The sequence below is a fragment of the Orcinus orca genome, chromosome 1 (genome assembly GCF_937001465.1).
Source record: "Orcinus orca chromosome 1, mOrcOrc1.1, whole genome shotgun sequence".
In the NCBI taxonomy this organism is placed as follows: domain Eukaryota; kingdom Metazoa; phylum Chordata; class Mammalia; order Artiodactyla; family Delphinidae; genus Orcinus; species Orcinus orca.
The window spans coordinates 150,658,499-150,677,652 of record NC_064559.1 but is presented as its reverse complement, the minus strand read 5'-3'; the positions used below and the strand labels follow the sequence as shown (position 1 = coordinate 150,677,652).

The following is a 19,154-nucleotide window of genomic DNA, read 5'->3' as shown; positions in this document are numbered from 1 at the left end:
TGGTGTAGGTATGGGCAATGAAAACCAGATGCTCTAAATAGCTGCCATTCATCTGATCATCCCACTTTTCATATGATTTTAAGTTTGGTGCTGTCACTTGGTGCTTTTACTCTCATTTACCATTAATTTAAGCCTCTCTGTCTTTCCTATGGAAACTTATGGGTGTTAATTTATTCTTCCCATGATTTTATACAAGCATCCAAGCACTACAGCACTACAGTATTTGGTCCTATAGAAAGATACAGTGCTTCCTTCGCACGGCCTCCTGATGGAGAGTAGGAGTTGGGAACTACCACAGTCAATGTAGTCTCTATCTCTTTCCCTTTCACCATCACTGTCTCTCTTTCTCCTTGTTTCTTACTTATGTTATGAGGAAGAAATAACTGTGAAATAATTGTGCCTCCCTTTTGAGTAGTTCCACATAGAAACCCATGCTGACATAATTTTACTAGGAAATCAGTGCCTATTACCACCTATTTTAATTGATGGATTTATTTGCTCTTGTGTTCTTATTTTGGCTATTGGTAATGTTTACCATTTTGTATATAAAAGACTTTTTGGATGCTGTCACACTTTTTTTTGTTTCCTTTAGTTGACAACCAAAGTTTTTCCAAAAACATGGTCTACAATTAGTCTGTCATTACGAAAGTTAGAGGCCAAACAATGAAATATATTTTTCTAATTGTTTTGTTTGTCAGGCTGGGAGATGATTGATCTAAATAAAAAGGTTGGCAAGTATCTCATTAGTTCTAATAAGCAACATGGCTGGGTGTCATTTTAACACATTTAGGTCTGACAAGAAGCCTTTCTGTCATTACAAATTTGAAAAATGGCTGGCTTGGTGTATGCAATTTTCTGTGTTGTGCTGTCATCCCCCTCCAAAATAAAAAAAAATAGAAAAACAATAAATTATAGGAACAGGAAGCTAATGACTATTATAATGTAATTCAATACATCTATTAAATAAGAAGTTAGAGGGACAAAAACGAGGAGAAACTGAGGAGTTGAAATGAATCACTGATCTTTTCAACTGACTATAAATGCACATATAAATCTTTCAAAAGAATTTCATGGGCTTCCCTGGTGGCGCAGTGGTTGAGAGTCCGCCTGCCGATGCAAGGGACATGGGTTCGTGCCCCGGTCCGGGAAGATCCCACATGCCGCGGAGCGGCTGGGCCCGTGAGCCATGGCCGCTGAGCCTGCACGTCCGGAGCCTGTGCTCCGCAACGGGAGAGGGCGCAACAGTGAGAGGCCCGTGTACCACCAAAAACAAAAACAAAAAACAAAACAAAAAACAAGAATTTCATTACAAATAGTAATAATTGTGATTTATAACAGTTTATTGAGTGCCGCTTCTGTGTCCAGTACACAACACATTTCATCTTTTAATTCTTAAAGTAAATCTAGGGATTAAGTATCTCAGTCCTGAGTTCACACAGATACTAAGAGGCAGAGCCAAGACCCAGGTTCAGGTCCACCTGTCTAACATTTTACCCCTTTCCACTGTGTATGCGCATGGAATGGCACCAAAATGCTGGAGAAGCCATTTTCTCTACAAAGCATGGTTCTATTAGCTGATTCATACCAGTTATTGTTAAGGCAGGCATGTAGCTAGGTATGAGCAGAGCAATGGGGACAGGGGCCAGGTGGCAGGAAATCACGCATCCTATAAACAGCATCGTCCATGGGCAAAGAAAAGCAGGAACCTCCAGACTGACAGGAAACCACACATTTTGGGTGATAAGTGAGAGGCAGACAAAGAAAGGTGGGGAAAGATGAGAATCTCCTGCATCAGAATGTAACCTATTGCTCATTATGCTCTCATTATAATAAAATTAGCCTTGCAGATAAGAAGTACCCATTATGCACTGGCACCATGACACTTGTGATCCGAGCTCAATAAGAACAAAAATCCTTCCTCCCCTCTGGAGGATGGAGTTGGGAATATCAGGGAAAACGATCCCCAAACTTCTTCCCCAGTGAATACTCTGCCCCTTCATTTGTGTGCCCCTCATAACAGGCTTGCCAAAGAAACCCAGAGCAGCAGTTACTCGCCTGTCTGCCCGCTCTGCCTCTGAGAGCATATTCTTGCTTAAATAAATTCTCACTTTACTTTCTTAACCTCCCTATCTTGTCTCTGAATTCTTTCTGCAAAGATGCAAGAACCTTAAGTTCACCAGGAATATCTTGACTGCATAAATTAATTCATTATGAACATATTCATTGAGAACTATAAATAAAACACATTGCCTATCCTCATGTGGTTTACATTTTAGCCAGGAACACAGATATATTAACCAATAATGGGCTATGACAGAAGGGTGGAAAAGGTCAAAGAGGACTCAGAGAAGGGGTGATTAATTCTGCTTAGAGCGCTCAAGAGAGAACAAAAATGCAGAGGTGTGAAACACCAAGGTTCTTTAAGGGCACAGCAAGATAGTCAGTACTTCCACAGGGTAAGAGCGGACAAAGAAGAGAAGGGACAGAAGGGACTGTTGCACTGGGGGAAGCAGGCAGTGAGGGGTTTGCTTGCCATTCTGGCCATACTGCTTCTTAGAGAGACGGCTTCAAAGTCTAATCATTTATTTAAAAGCTTTTTTATACCATTTGATGTTCTCATAAGTCTTTGTTAATTTTGTAATTTGTAAAATCGAATAAAGTATAAGGTGAAAAGCATAATGAGTCTTTTTAGAAACAAAGTGTCTTATATTCTTCTTACTAACCATCAGGATAATAAGCAACAATAAATTTGGTGGCAAATTTCAAGGTGGTATGGAGATCCTTAAAAAGTACTCATTCATCATGAAACACTGAAAATGTGAAGAATACATGTAGAATCATCAGGTCAAAATATCAAAACCCTGAAATGCTTCAATCCCAAATACACAGTTCTTTTCATTAGACAGACTATTCTAAATGATAGGCCTAGGGTTTTATTCAGTCACATGCAATATTTTCACTGGGCTCAGGCAAAGGGGATGTATGCGATGGGCGATTTTTGATTATTTGATTGACAATAGAAGTCCAGGAAACAGAGAAAGTTGGAGGTCTGTGTAACATTTTCTTCTCAGTGTTTCATGTATATGCATATGCCTGCTATAGCTCTTGCTGTGCCAATGTTCTTGGTTTTATGTAGTAGTCAGAGAGGACCGTGGCCACTCTTGGCAAAGTGCACAGCACCTGGGCCCTATGGCTACTCATAAATATCACTTTATGGTGATGATATGGAATATTAAGTACTGCAGTCAGACAAGGACAGAACTGAAAAATTATGAAGCACATTAAGTCAAACTGGTATAGTTTTCTTTGAATGGTAATATAACATTTTAATAATAAGTATAACAAATAACTCTTGTTCTTTCAGAAGGTGATGGACAGGAAATCTAATCCCTTCACTTATCTTGAAGGGACAAAATAAGAGATAATTTTGCTTCTGAAATATATAGGTCTTCCCATTTGATTAACTCCATATTTTAAGCCTTAAGTACATTCCAAAAACTTTCTGTGAATTCAAAGGTCCAGGGATTCATACATTCCCTCCTTTTAATCTTGATAAGGCCACACCAATTTTTCAACTACATGCAAATGCAAAAAGTAAGTCATATCATATTTTGGCAGCAGCCAACATGGATAACAAACCACACTTCAGAAAGCACAGATTCAGTTAGGTTGCCTTTAAGAGAGACCTCACTGCTGTGTACTGCGGAGTTAAAAGAGGAACATATCATACTGTCAAAGACAAGTGGGCTGTGTGAACTGCAAGCTCAAAAGCCTCGCAGTAATGCCAACCACATGCCAAGTCTCAGAAAGTGGGGCAGTGTCTCCTTTGGAGATGGGAAAAGCACTCGAAGGTATGCAAAGCTGACGACTCTCCACGAGAGATGGATGAGCCGTGGAATGTTTTCTGCCTTCAAATAATTGTTCAAATGCTCTGCAAGGTGTCTTCATCAGCTAAATAAATACCTTTGAGAGCAATTTTTATTCGTTCAGAGCAGACTTAGAGTAACTATTTCCAGGACTCTTTAGGAGGTCAGGCACTTCAAGGGTAGATTTATGTTACTTTGAAAACTACACATAGCTGTTCTGTTAAAATACTCTTTTTATAAAAGAGAGTATGGTATGCCGAACCTAAAAAATTGCATTTTCTCCTTTGTGTTGTTATTCTGACATTTCATTCTTGGTCACTCAAACCCCAATTCACTAATATACTCAAAGCCTGACTCACTTCACTTCATTTCACCATTTGCTCAGAACAGATTGTATAACAGGCAAAGATTGAAGGTCAAGTTTATCGATTAAAACCCACAGCGATGAAGTATCTATTAAAGCCAGGGTAACTGACTACCATGTGGCTCAATCCACGTGGAATTTTTCTAAATGGAGTGATTTTGACAGAAATCAACAACACTATAAGATTGTAGCAAAACAAAAATATTATTAGATATATTAAAATTTAGAAATCAAAGTGGTCACACTTACAAGGTAAACATCTCTACCTCCATACCCTTCTTCCATTTCCATGGTATCCACACTAGTCCTCAGAGGCTCATTCAGGTGTCCACCACCATAATAGTTTTCCAACTGGATTTTCTTTCTCAGGTCCTTACACCAGAATTTTGTTCCATCCAAATAAAAAATTTAAAATCTGTTATTCCGCTTCTATTTCCCCCATTTTACTGAGACTTTTTGGCTCAGCCTATATACTAAGCCAGAAAGATGAAATTCAATCACTAATGCACCTAATGTGGTATATTACCCCACACATTTCAAGAGGGAATCCTCATAGTAATGCTAGATACTGTTCAACATGATGATTGCATAAATTCATCAGCTAAACAATAGTGCCTTTTGTGGTTAAGTTGTTGACAGATGTTACCAAGTTCTCCATTGGCTGACCTTTTCTGTCTTAACGCAACAAAAAAAATCTTAACCTATTTTAGTGTCAGGAACTTTGAGAACAGGATAAAAATGATAGTCACTCTTCCCAGGGGAAAAATATCAAAACATACCAGATTTCACACATAGTATTAGGGGTCCTAAGGTTAAAGAATCCCTCAATTTACAATTGTATCACCTTGTTTTGGCCAGTATAATAGCTACTCTCTAGGGTAAAAATGTTCCTCAATAAACAAACAAACGACAACAAAAATTCATACCATGCCAGCCAAGGAAGCCTGTGGCAGAGTTTGAAGAAACTTGTTATTTAAAAATCTCAAACCTATTTTGTCAATCTTGTCAATCTTTCATCATTTCTTTATATATGTAAGACTGTGTTTCCACCATTGCCAACTGCCAAGATGGTGGACCTGGATGGATAACTCTAAAGTTCCCTATGATGACACTCATAACTGCTGCTTCCTGTGGCAGCTTCTTAATCTGAGGAAGTTCCCAGCCGTGGCTCCCCAGGGCTCCCTGCTGAAACTCGTGACAGCTGCTCCTCTCAGCAATGAATAGCTCCAGTCAGCAGTTAAGCCCAGCAATTACAGCCTCCTACAGCTGCTCCCCAAGAGTCCCATTGCTTCTCACATGCTCAAACAACCTCCAGCAGCATCTTGATCTCTCAGGAGCTGCACATTTGAGCATTTCTTTGTCAGCAGCACTTCTAAAGAATGTCTTATGGCAATGCTCTAATGGAGCCATTCTCCTAATCTGAAGAGCTGGTCTTGTTTTCAAACCACCCATTCCCCCAACCCTCACTTCACTTTATGGAACAAGACACCATGGCATCCTACTTCTAACTGCTTCTTCAGCACTTCTTGGGTCTTGAAGTAGCATCTCATTTAGCTCCGAATGATTTATTATGCATACTAAGAGTAACTTCCAAGTAGTTTCCTATAGCTAACCATTATTTCCTGCCTTGTAATCAAAGCTCAAGCCCCTCTCCCCACCAACCGTTTCACTTCAAAAGTTAGCTGTGCCCCTCCACAAAAAGAGGACTACTTCTTTCATATGTACCCTATGTATACATCTGTCCCAGCCCCTATCTAACTTTAGGGCACTCATTTACTTAATGTCAGTATCGCCCCACTGGTTTGTAAGTTCCTTGAAGGGAAAAGCTAATTCTTATTTGTAGAACTTTGTTTTGTTTTCCTAACTCCTAGAACAATGCTTGGCCAAAGGCAAAAACTTAAAGAATGTGCCTTGGTTGCATTAGACTTAGTGTCCAAAGTCAGGTAACTGGTTTACTGGGAAAGAGTCCCAAATTGCTTTTCATTAGTTTTCCCACAAGGCACAGATGCAGCTGTAAAGATCAAGGCCCGGAATATTGCTGGACAGCTCATAGCTCCCAGGGTAAATACACAACCACAGCTCTACAGCCTCTCCTTAAGGTATTTTTCTTAAAGTTGCAGTCTGTGTGGATAATAAAAGACTGCCGTTACCACTCATGCCACTGTGTATGTGTAGTTCTAATATTCACTAAAGATGCAACTGAAATGTTAATGATAATTGCACCCAAAAAGCTAATAAAGAGAAGCCCAAGGCTCACATAAATGCCAGCATTTAATAATTATGCATACTTTTATCTTTTCTCTCTAATTTATCTTACTTTTTGATAATTAGTTTAGTAAATCTGAGATCCCAATATATGTGTAATTAATTTTATGATTTGATTTTAAATTTGCTTTTTATACTCAGGAATTATATATAGATATATATTTTTTCAGAATGTAAAGAGGTAATTATCATTATATAAAATGGTTACCTATATAGATGGTAGAGCTTAAAACATACTTCTTAAGAGTACTTACAAGTAGGAAACACTTGACATTACAGGAAAAATTCTGTATCAGTCAGGATCCAGTCAGGAAAACAGGAACCTATCTAAGTATTTCAAACAAAAGGGGGCTTAATACAGGGAACTATTTACACAGGTAATGAAGGGCTAAGATGACAAAGTATATGAAGATGAGGCAATTCAGAGATCTGTAACAAGAAGCCACTAATACTCCTACAGGCAGGTGTCATTACCAGATACCAGAGGTGGGGACTGCTCATCACGAGCTAGATCTACAGCAGGGGACTGCCTGGTGTGAGCTGTGCCAGTGGCAGGATGGGCTGTCCAAGGGAAGCTGGAGCCAAGGAGGAGAAAGGCCTGGGGCAATGAGACAGCAAAATAGCCTGACTTCTCCGTTTGGTCCCAACTCTTGCCAGTGTCTGTCACTGGGTGAATGCTGCTAGAAAACACAGAAGCCTGAACCGTGGGATTCAGCTAACCCCATGATACAAAACATAGCAAAAGAGTTGCAAAGAATGGCTCTGAGATCAAATAGGCAAAATGACTGCCACCATATCTTTTCTTTCATATTAGGTAGTAGTTGTTTTTTTTTTCCTTAATGTAGAATATTTTTCCAATTACTGTAGCTCAAAACCCTGACATTGGTATAAATTCATTATATTTTTTCACGTGGATTTTCTCCACAGGAAGGAAGAGTAATTAATTTTACCAATATTTTACAGATCAACTTCATTGTCTAATTCTTAAATAAAAATCACTTGAAATCAATGAGAACAATCTCAATTACATCCCAATTCAAAGGAAAAAAGAGGAAAGAATCTATCTGTACATTATTAGCTCACTGAAAAAAAGAAGGTAAAATCTTTTGAATACCTACTCTGAATCAGACACTTTGAGAAATTTCTTTTATATCTATTTTTTTTTTTAATTTTCACAGTCATCCAGAATGTTAGGTATTATTTTTCACTTCTCAGTGAATGAAATTGAGTCTTAAAGAGATGGTGTCACTTAGAACCAACTTCATATATTTTATAAATATAAGAGCTGGATATCACCTGAGGTCAATCCAACGCCTATGCCACACTGGACTACTTAGGAGAATATTGGTTTTAACTAGTTTCGAAGGGAGATATAACCCAAATAATTACTGAATAAGAAAGAAATTCAGAAGAATTTTGTCTGGTTATTGGCTGGCTTGTATTCTTAAAGGGCTTCACTCATTCATTCTATCACTTATTAAATATTTATTTTAGCCCCAATTACATGACAGCCCCTATTGTGTTCACTAAGCGTAGGGCTTTCAGAGATAAGATCCGTACTTTCATGGAACTTGTTACAACCTGCCACACAGTGGAGAATTAAAGCTTGTGTCTATCTTTTCTACTAGTCCAGTGGTTTTCAACCTGGGGTGATTTTTACCCCAGCAGATGTTTGTTAACATCTAGAGATACTTTGGTGTGTCACAACCAGAGAATGCTACTAGTGTCTTAGGTGCTGAGGCCAGTGTAGTAAGTCTATTTGGGCTGCCATCAGAAAATATCATAAACTGGGTGGCTTACAAACAGCAAATATTCATTTCTTACAGTTCTGTAGGCTGGGAAGTCCAAATTCATGACACCGGCAGATTTGGTGTCTGGTGAGAGCTCATTTCTTAGATGGCTGTCTCTTCACTGTCACCTCACATGGTAGAAAGGCAGAGGGATCTCTTTGGGATCTCTCTCATACGAACACTAATTCCATTCTTGAGGGCTCCATCCTTGTGACCTAAGCACTTCCCCAAGGCCCCATGTCCTAATATCATAACTTTGGGCATTAGGTTTCAATATATGAATTTGGGGGGGGGTCACAAATATTCAATATATAGTAGCTGGGGATGCTCTTAAATATTTCACAATATACAGAAATTTTCTTTCCCTCCACCTCATACACACACACACACACACTCATATGATCCAAAATGTCAATAGTGCCAAGGTTGGGAAACCCTGTTCTACCCTGTTCTAGATAGGTATGAAAGTATTTTATATTTTTGAGAGAGAGAGAGAGAGAGTGTGTGTGTGTGTGTGTGTGTGTGTGTGTGTGTGTGTGTGTGTGTGCGCGCGCGCGCGCGCATGTGTGTATTAGTTTCCTATTTGCTGCCATAACAAATTACCACAAAGAGTGGCTTAAAACAACACAAATTTATCTTATAATTCTATAGGTTAGATGTCCAAAATAAGTGTCTCTTAGTGAAAATTGAGGTGTTGGCAGAGCTGTGTTTTCTTCTGGAGTCTCTAGTGGATAATCCACTTCCTTAACTTTTCCAGCTTTTAGAGGGTCCTCATATTCCCTTGCTCATGATCCCCTTCCTCTATCTTTAAAGCCAGCAGTGGTGGCTTGAGTACTTCTCACATTCCATCACTGTGATCCACTTCCACAGTCATGTCTCCCTTTGATTCTCTTCTTCTGCCTCACTCTTTCACTTTTAAGCACTTTCATGATTTCATTGGACCCATCTGGATAATCCAAAGTAATGTCCTTATTTTAAGGTCAGCTGATTTGCAATCTTAATTCCCCTTTGAGACATGGTCATTTTTGGGGACCACTATTTTGCTTACCACAAGGAAGAATACATGTGCATTTTTTAGCAAAGTTATTTGTACATAGTAGGTATTAAATTAAAGTGGGGTATTGAATTAAAGTGGAACTGCACAAGCATTTTTAAAAAATTAAACTGAGTTAACCCTAGATGTCTTTCAGTACGCGGTCCTCTCACTGTTGTGGCCGGCCTCTCCTGTTGTGGAGCACAGGCTCCGGACGTGCAGGCTCAGCGGCCATGGCTCACGGGCCCAGCCGCTCCGCGGCATGTGGAATCTTCCCAGACCGGGCCACGAACCCGTGTCCCCTGCATTGGCAGGCGGACTCTCAACCACTGTGCCACCAGGGAAGCCCCCTAGATGTCTTTTTAAAACAGACTACCTTTTACAAGGTAGGGTCCTAAGTAGATGAAAACAATATACATGTGTTAACTTTGCACTGACAAATAGCTCTGAAATCTCTCCTCTCTCAAGTCTTCAACATACCGTTTTAAAACACATCCTCACACCCACTTGCTCAAATCAGTATCTGAAAGAATAAGTGGAATACCTGAGAGGAAATTCTAATTGTGTTATTCTTGGCCCTTTTAAAATGTTAGCCCCTTACCTGGGTTTGGCATTAGGAACCCTTGGCTATAATCTTTGTAGTAACTCTGTCCCATATAAAGTATATTTTTATTCTCAAAATAACATTGCTAGGAGAAAATATATTTTTTTTGTAAAATGCTGGTATCCCATTTATTATTTTTTCACTACAATATGCAATCACTATTCTGCATTTGTGAAAACATGGGGATTAGCAGAGGATAAGGGTGCTATGACCTGGAATAAAAATAAGCAACCTAAGTCATGAATGCCTAACTAATCCTTTTAATTTAAAATTTTTCCTGTTATGTCAGCATTCTTGGTGTTATGCCCTAAAGACAGCATCAATACATTAAGTCACAGCTTAAGCAAAGTGATTGGCATGAAGCCAGGGAGAAAGAAGTACATACACATGTACAACCAATAAGTCTCTATTGAGTCCCTAATATTTGTCAGGCACTGTCTTGGATGTTTGGGAGTCAAAAGGGATTAAGACCCAGTCCGCACCCTCAAGGAGTAAACTGAGGTTCTAATTAGAGTCCATGGATAAATTTAGGGGGTCCATGAGCATTCTGATCACATAAAGAAGTTTGTAAAATGTAGAGGGTATATATACTTTCTATAGACCAGGTCTGCAGGTTTCATCAGATCTTCAAATAGGTTAATGAACACAAAATGTTTAAGAACATTGGTCTAGATTCAAACCTACTAATGTAGGTTAGCAAGCTCTGACAGCTTAGTGCAGGTGCACGATCCACCTTTCCTGTGTCTCTCTACTGCTCTTACTAGATCACTAAAGGAATGCTGAAGGAATGGGAGGGACATGGTATGGGGCACAGAGGTGTCTGGACATAGAGTGACTCTGATTCTGCAGACTGAACTTTGTCACCAGTCTTAATTGTGCCCATTTTCCTCTTGGCACTAAACATAATTAATTCTTATTGTTCTGCTACAAATCATAAGATAAACAATATCATTAGCAGATTCAAATTTTCTCCTCTGCTAAATTTTATCTTTATGCTACATAAAGGTTACAAGGGGTATGTCATTCAGAATTTAGTTAATGAAAATGGCAAAATCCTAATTGTCTTGGTAGTAATTGTACACATAATTTGGAGAAGAAAACGGTAAAATCATTTCATAGATCAAATCCTATTGTAATGATTTCCTAGGAGAAGACAAATTATTTCACCAGACTTGATTTTATTTGCAAGGTTTCTCAAAATAAGTGGACCAGCTAAAGCTTGGTAATCTTTTATTTATAGAGAGATTTTCATACTGATGGTGTACATTGCACTGGGATTTGACAGGTATTACTTACAGAGTTGTTTTCTTTGGTTTTTTTTAGGAAAAAATAAAGATACTCTAAGATAGGCAACAAATATAACTGTTCTGAAATACAACACACAAATCCAAAACAGAATTACCAAGAAAATAAAAATATGATCAGTCTGAGCCTTGAGATACTTATCAAACTATGTGCTTCAAGAACCAGAATGAATACATATCAATCATTGAAGGGACTTTTAAAGGGCAGCATATCTTGCTTAAAGGGTTAACTATTTTAAAATACTTTCAAATTGCATTTTTAACACTATGTTACCCAAATCAGAAATACTGATTTACTCAGTCTCAAAATGAGCAATAAATATTGTTCCTCTTCTTATACATCCCATTCTCAGGTATCCTTTTACTTAATACTTGCCAATATGATTCAAAACTTAAACCTTTATGAGAAGGACAAAGGAAAGCAGAATTGCTCCTCAGCAACACTGACCACAAATTATACAACGTTTTGAGATTTCCTTGTCCCTCTTCTGCTACCCCTCAAAAAATGATCCAAGTCATGTGTAGAACAGATGTACTGAAGTACAACCTTCCTTGCTGGCACAATTCACTAGTAAAAAAGATGCTTATTCAAATTTAACACTGCTCCTCTTGTTGTTACCAATTCACAAAATTCAGCAGTAGTTTTCACGAAATTCCTTCTATAGGAAAAATGGGTGGTTCAGATGGAATTCAACAGTATGCAATTTCTATAAATATTATTTTTTCTTGCACTTTCCCATCTCTCTCTCATTCACAAAGGGCAGCATATTGAAAGTTTATAAGAAAATATCACCAACTTATTAATCCCCTCTGTGTACAGTAGGCAGTATTTTGGATTTTACACAGTTTTGATCTACAATACTGTTCTAATACATCTCTTGTATTAAACAATATATATATATAACTTCATATACTAAGTTTTGGTTAGGAATATATGATCACTACACTTAACAGAGAAAATCTTTTTCAAAGAAAAATACTATTTAATGAAATCTACCTTCTCTTTCTGCTAATGCTTTTATCTCAATTGCAGAAAAGTAATGGCCAGTAATCTTTTCTAAAGACTATAAAAGAAAAAAAAGAAAAAGAATATTTAGAAGAGAAGAAAATATTCATTCTGTAAGAAGTACCAATATTCAAAAGAGAAGTTCACTAAAAATTAGTTCAATTAACTTTATTTCTTATGAACCCTAATAGCTACACCAATAACCTAATCAATGTCAATACACGCACAAATAAAAGTGAGGTAATGCTTTCCAAGAAGCTGGCCTGATATGCAATGCCATATAACTATAGCATTTCTAGTCAGACTGGAACATCTGAAATGAAAAATGAAATACTCCACCTGAAAAATACATTAATTTTAAAGGTTTAGGCATTATTTTACTGCCTAAAAAGGCCTAGCTCATATTAAGTTCAGATGAGTGGACCTGAGTTTTTCTGTGAAGGTATGTTTGAGTGAATAATTTTGCTGAAGTCTAGATCACAAATGACACCTGAAGGATTTATTTTTTCCAAATTTCACAAATTAGGCATAATTTTTCTAAACTGTTTAGATACCAAACCATTATCTTTCTGGATGTCAATACTATTATCTCATATATATTAACAGATTAAATGTTTCCATTGGATAAACTATCTGGGGAATACAATGACAGTCCTATTAACTAGTGAGGGATATGCTCCAAAAAGCTTATAAATTATTTTCTTCCTAACTTACAAATGTACAAGTCTGTATATTTCAGACCAACACAAATAGAATAATGTGGGGGGGGGAGGTTAGGTAAGGTTCCACTGTTACTAGTACATCACTGTGGGAAGAATCTGCAAGAACTAATACAACCTTATTTATATCATTTCTCCTACTTAACTGGTCTTTGAACCAGTGATTGTTATATTCAGGTACTGATTAGTCTGCACAGACTCCGTGAATGTTGCCACCCACAGGATCTTTTCCATACTGTGAATTGGGGTAAGCAAAAAATGATTTATGGTAGAATAGGTAGGAATTCCCTGAAGAGGGAATGACAAAGAGTATGTACACCCCTACCCACGTAACTTTGATCTCAATGATTTGATATCACTTGTTACCTAATTTTAGAGAGTAAAGGATTAATATTTTCTTATAAGCAGATAATATATATTTAATCATCATATATAAGGTGATCTTAGAAATTTATCTCTGTTATCAAGTTAATGAAATAGAGAGATGGATCCTGTTCAAAAACTAAGTTCATTTTTGGTGATTTTTTTTCCCCTAAAAACAACAACAACAAAAGTGAGCTCATAAATTCAGAGAACAGATTGGTGGCTGGGAGAGAAGAAAGGTAAAATAGGTGGAGGGATTAAAAAGTGTAAACTTCCGGGCTTCCCTGGTGGCACAGTGGTTGAGGGTCCGCCTGCCGATGCAGGGGACATGGGTTCGTGGCCCGGTCCGGGAGGATCCCACATGCCGCGGAGTGGCTGGGCCCGTGAGCCATGGCTGCTGAACCTGCACGTCCGGAGCCTGTGCTCCGCAACGGGAGAGGCCACCGCAGTGAGAGGCCCGCATACCGCAAAAAAAAAAAAAAAAAAAAAAAAAAAAAATGTATAAACTTCCAGCTTAAAGTAAATAAGTCATGGGGATATAATGTACCGCATGGTGACTGCTGGACGAGGTCATGGAAAGCACATGACAACAGGTTGACCCTTGGGCTGGACTCAGGCAATCTAAGGCTCCTCTCCCCCTCCCCCCGTCCTGTATGTTCTGCCCACCGTTTCCACCCTAGGAACCATTTCAATGATGCAGCCTTGAGAGAGCAATGTGTTGTTAGGACCATCTGAACTGAATACATGACTGAACCCTGTTAAGGCCTCTATATATAAACTTTTAAGATTCTAGCGGGTCGGTTTGGAGGTCTACTCGTCTTGCGATCAGCCAAGACAAGCCTCATATATAAGCTTCCTTGTTTCTTAAACCTGCCACCTCCCAATCTGAAATGGTCTGCCTCTTTCTTAGGTCTCTCCTCGCCCTCTGTGTACAGTGACACAGTTTGGGATTTCACCAGAGGAACTCCCAAGGTTGCAAATCAACAGTGATTACAGTTAATAATACTGGATTGCCTATTTGAAAGTTGCTAAGAGAGTAGATCTTAAAATTTTTCTCACAAGGAAAAAAAAAATTTGTAACTATGTATGGCAACCGATGCTGACTAGGCTTACTGCGGCGATCATTTACAAAATATACAAATATGGAATCATTACGTTGCATTCCTAAAAGTAACATAATGTTATATGTCAATTATATGTCAATTAAAATAATAATTTTTAATGTAATATGTTTTACAACTATTGATAAGTATACTATGAAGTTACATCCCTTAAAGCTAAAAGTTCTTCGGCTGGGATAATGAAACATAATTATGTTAAGGAACCATTTTTATTTTGGGTGGTTTATTATTTGTTTCCCAACTAAAAATATTAAGAATATATGCTGTGGGTCTTTATCACTTCTTTGTGTTTTAAAGTAGGTCCAAAATTGGGGTTCCTATATAAAATCTTAATCTCCCCCACGGGTATAAATAGAGATTGAATAAAACAGAGTGGGAGCCAGTCTGAGGGCTTTGTCCTAAACCATTATTGTATTCAGACATTACCTATTTTGACATCTATGGGCTCTGTTAAACTTTCCTTAGTGCTAATATTTTTCTTTGGTTTCCTTTTGTAGCTTTTTGAAAAGTTTGAAGTATTTACTGTTGAAGAACAATGACTTGAGTTTTCTAATGGATGTGGTATTTTACCATACTTTTTTGACCATTATAGCTTTTCTCCCCTTTGGGTCTTTTGAGGAAGGCGGGCCCATGTCCTGTGATGCTGCGTTATTGCCAGCCAGCTCAACTTGGAGCAGAAGTGTGGTGCCTTTCTCTGCCAGTGTGTTCCTTGTGTGGGCTTTAATATTCATAAAAAGGATGTTAGCATTTGATTAAGATATGCTGGTCTTTAAAGAATATGGCTCTAAACTTGTGGCCACATAGAATAATTGCTCTCCAGATACTCATTCGTAAGTATAATTTTGAACTATCTGTACCTGAATTCCTATTCAAAGACCCACTGAGAGAAATAATATTTGTGAAAGTTTGACTCAGGAAGGATAGGCTCTAAAATTTACTCATAGATTAAGGAATAATCAAAAAGCAATGTCACTGATATTGAATTAGCATCTTGTTAAATTTATTTTTAGATTAAAAAAAAATTTTTATACTTCCCTGCACTTCGGGTTACGTTGAGAGGTGTTATAAAGAACAATCCTATGAATGAGTTCTGTGCATGCCATACAGTTACTGTTGAAATATTCCTTACAGTTCACAATGATATTCTGAGATGACTCACGGTCAAATTATTTCCCTGAGTAACAGGACCAGAGCACTAAGAAATAGAAGTTTTAACCTTCAGGGCCATGGAATGAATAACTGCTCTTGTTTCTCTTTCTGTGTTGGGTGCTAGAAATCTTAGAACTAAAATTTTTACCAAGCTCTAAAAATATATAGAAATCATGGCAAAAATTTTATACATTTAATACATTATATATTACATTTAAAAATGTAATAATCTATTACATCTGGCTGCATCCTATTCTTCTTACCTTATCTTTTGCTTCTGATTTCTCCTAATTGCCTTGGTGTACTAAATACTTTGGTATAAGCCACTTTAAATTCCCAGCCAATGTAAAACAATGTTAATAATGAATGGTATTTGAATGTGTTGTCTTTCCACTTTACGAAGATTTTCTCTAAATGATGACTAAGCCAGAGGCAAGGATCTAACATGGTCATAGTTACGGATCTTTGAGTTGACAGGAGATGGCATGTAAAATTAGGATATTTATTAGGGAATAGTCTTGTGATAAATAGCTGGAGAAGGAAAAAGAAGAAGGTAGGATTGAACAGAGCAAGAAGTTGAGCTGTAGTGGATGCTGTTCAATAGCTTCAGCTGCTCTCAAGCCAAAATAGCCCATCAGAGTTATCCTCCTCAGGCTGGAAGGGAGAGGCTTTTATACTCCCGGCTTTAATCAGTCATCAGACGTTGTTGCTCTAGGCAGAACTAGGCTTTGCCTCTCTACAGCTGAGGCTAACTTTGAAAGGGCTGACCACTATATGCTGTCTGCTGATGGCACTCACAGCAGCTAGGAACACAAGCCCATCCTTGAAAAGGGAAGCATAGCACCCCGTCTATCACAAATATTTTAGGTAAGTAAAATACCCTGAGGAAATTAGGACACACTCAGCAAGTTAAACCACCCTTGAGAAATTATTTTGCTCATAGGCTTATGTGCTAGTCATCCCTCCTTCTAACCTGCCTAGAGAAAACCTAGAGTATATCTCCCTGGAAGGGCATGAGTTGAATGATAAACGTTCCATATATTGTGTGTGTGTGAATGTGTTTGTGTATGTGTATGTGTGTGTGTGTGTGTGTGTGTGTGTGTGTGTGCGTGTGTGTGTATCTTAAAACAATATACACTTATTATTTCAGTTTCTGTCCTGGCACATCTTAACTATTCAGTCTCACAAGGCTGCAGTCGAGGTGTTGGCTGAGGCTGTTGTATGTATATTCAGTTATTATACAATATTTTGGGGTGTCTATTTTGTGCTGCATACAACTTAGACTCTAGACATGGACTTAAAGTAGAAACCATTGTGTTATATTTTTGAATGGAAAGCATTTACATTTTATGTTTCATTTCAAAACAGTATTGTAATAGGGATCTCCCTTCATAACAAGTATTCAAGCTGCATACATGTTTATACTCATGAACAAGAAGGATACTCTTAGTAAATGCTACACCACATGATTTGAAACACCGGACAATTATGTAACTTGATTTAACAGCGCTATATACAGGTGATGAAAAATTTATTTTCTTACTAAATCTATCAGCCAGTTTCCACCCCCTTGAAGCAAAACCCCAATTCACCACATTCTTCAAATTTGTGAGTACATACATTGTTCAGCTCAGTTGGTGAAAAAAAACATGGAGATAAATAAAGCGCACTTGCAGAATAAATACTAGAAGGCGCTACTGTGTAAAAATTAGTTTGCATGGTTCTCAGTACAAGTGTTATGAAATTTTTTTTTCATGTTTTAACTTAAAAAACTTTTTCCCTTTCAAATCAAAAGCAAACAGTCACAGTGGATTTTTTTCCCCCTGTCATTTATCTTTTTGCTTTTGACTAGAACAGACCTTAAGATTTTCTGATCTGAATCCTTGTCCTTCAAATGAGAAAACTAAAGTTTAGAGAGGCTTGAGAATTACCCATTTCGTGAGGGAAAATTCAGGATTGGAATCCAGGTTTTCCAACTCCTACTCCAGTGTCTTTTCTCCCCAATTATTCCATTTATTGATATTAATAGCTCTGAGAAATCAATAACATAAACAAATTTCCCATGCGCAAAGTCTGTGTGGGCAAGATATCCTTTTGATTATCCCCTTTCTAAAATGAGTTTTTAAAAATAGCTCCCTTGAGTACATAGTTTCAACAATTAAAGATGAGCTTTGTTTTTACCAGCCAATGTGTGTTTGACATTATTGATTGATAATGTCATTGATTAATAAATAGCTTTCTCTCACTTGCTAAATTTCTTTATCTTGTTGAATCAAGGCTTGACAAATTATTAGGCAACGAACATATATTTCAAAATTATCCAAATACTCCTGAGTATCAGACAACCTAACGAATTTAGAGACTGAAGAAATGTGCACATCAGTTTATTTTTGTTCATTGAGAGGAAATGTAGCTTAAGTAGGGTTTGACTTTTTAAGATATTTATTTAGTTCTTGAATTGACTGACAAGCCTATTAATTTGTTCCCTGAACTTTATTAATGTAAATGCCCACATGTCAATCAACTTCTAATAAGTAATTATGTTCATAAGTACTGTAAAATTATTAGCTTTTAATTTGACCCAACCACACACATCAAAACAGTAACACAAATTATATTTTTCTAGAGGAACAAAATATTATACTGATAAAAAATTCAATAAGTGCATTTGTAAAATGTTCTTCCTAAAATGGTACCCAAAAGTTTATACTGGCCAGCAAAAATGAGTGCCAAAGTAAGGCATGTAACAGTTTTAAAACTGTGTACAGTATTAAACAACCTATGTAATATAAAGTTATGAAGAAATTCTATGGAAATTAACATTTTCATTAACAGGGCATATATATATATATATATGCATATATATATATATATATATATATATATATATATATATATATATATATATGTATTTGGGGTCTGGTTAAAAAATATGGGCCTATCAGGGAATAAGAGAGAATAGAAAAAAGGAAAGAGGGATATTTTTAGTGTTCAGAAGTATATTGTTTAAACATATAAGAAGCAAAATGTCTTTATCTCAAGTGACTCAAATATATTACCATCTAAGTGTACTTTTCCTCATGTAATAAAATTTTTTTGCAGTGTTTGAACTAGAAACTCAAGTCAAAAGGCACTGAACTAAACAAGAGAACAGAATTAGGCTTGGATAACTGAAGAAATGTGTTTGTGTCTTGTAATCTCATGTCATTTTTTGAAGCTGGATAAACTGCCCTCTGGAATCTCTGGATAATCTTTGAATGAAGATGGACTTTTATGAAAACTTTATTATTTTCTTATATGCTTTTAAATAAGGAAAATCACCAAAGTCTTCAATGATTTGTAATAAGGAAAACCACTGAGGAAATTCACTGCCTTACTCTTCAATTTATAATTTCCTTCTTAAAGTTAATTGTTTAATAAGTTTAATCATTATCACAAAGTTAAAATATTTACTAATAATTGAAGCTTTGTTTGAATTCAGTTTTACCTTTATGTGAGGAAATAAAGCTCAATTAATAAAGTTGTAGAATAACAATCTTTTCTGAATGTAAACCATGTACCTAAATTAAT

The 19,154-nt window shown here is 37.1% G+C and overlaps 1 protein-coding gene across 3 annotated transcripts in view; it reads right to left on the bottom strand.

The window, feature by feature from the left end:
* Nucleotides 1–19,154, bottom strand: part of NEGR1 (neuronal growth regulator 1) — a 909,422-nt gene that overhangs the window by 503,121 nt on the left and 387,147 nt on the right. The window lies entirely within an intron of this gene.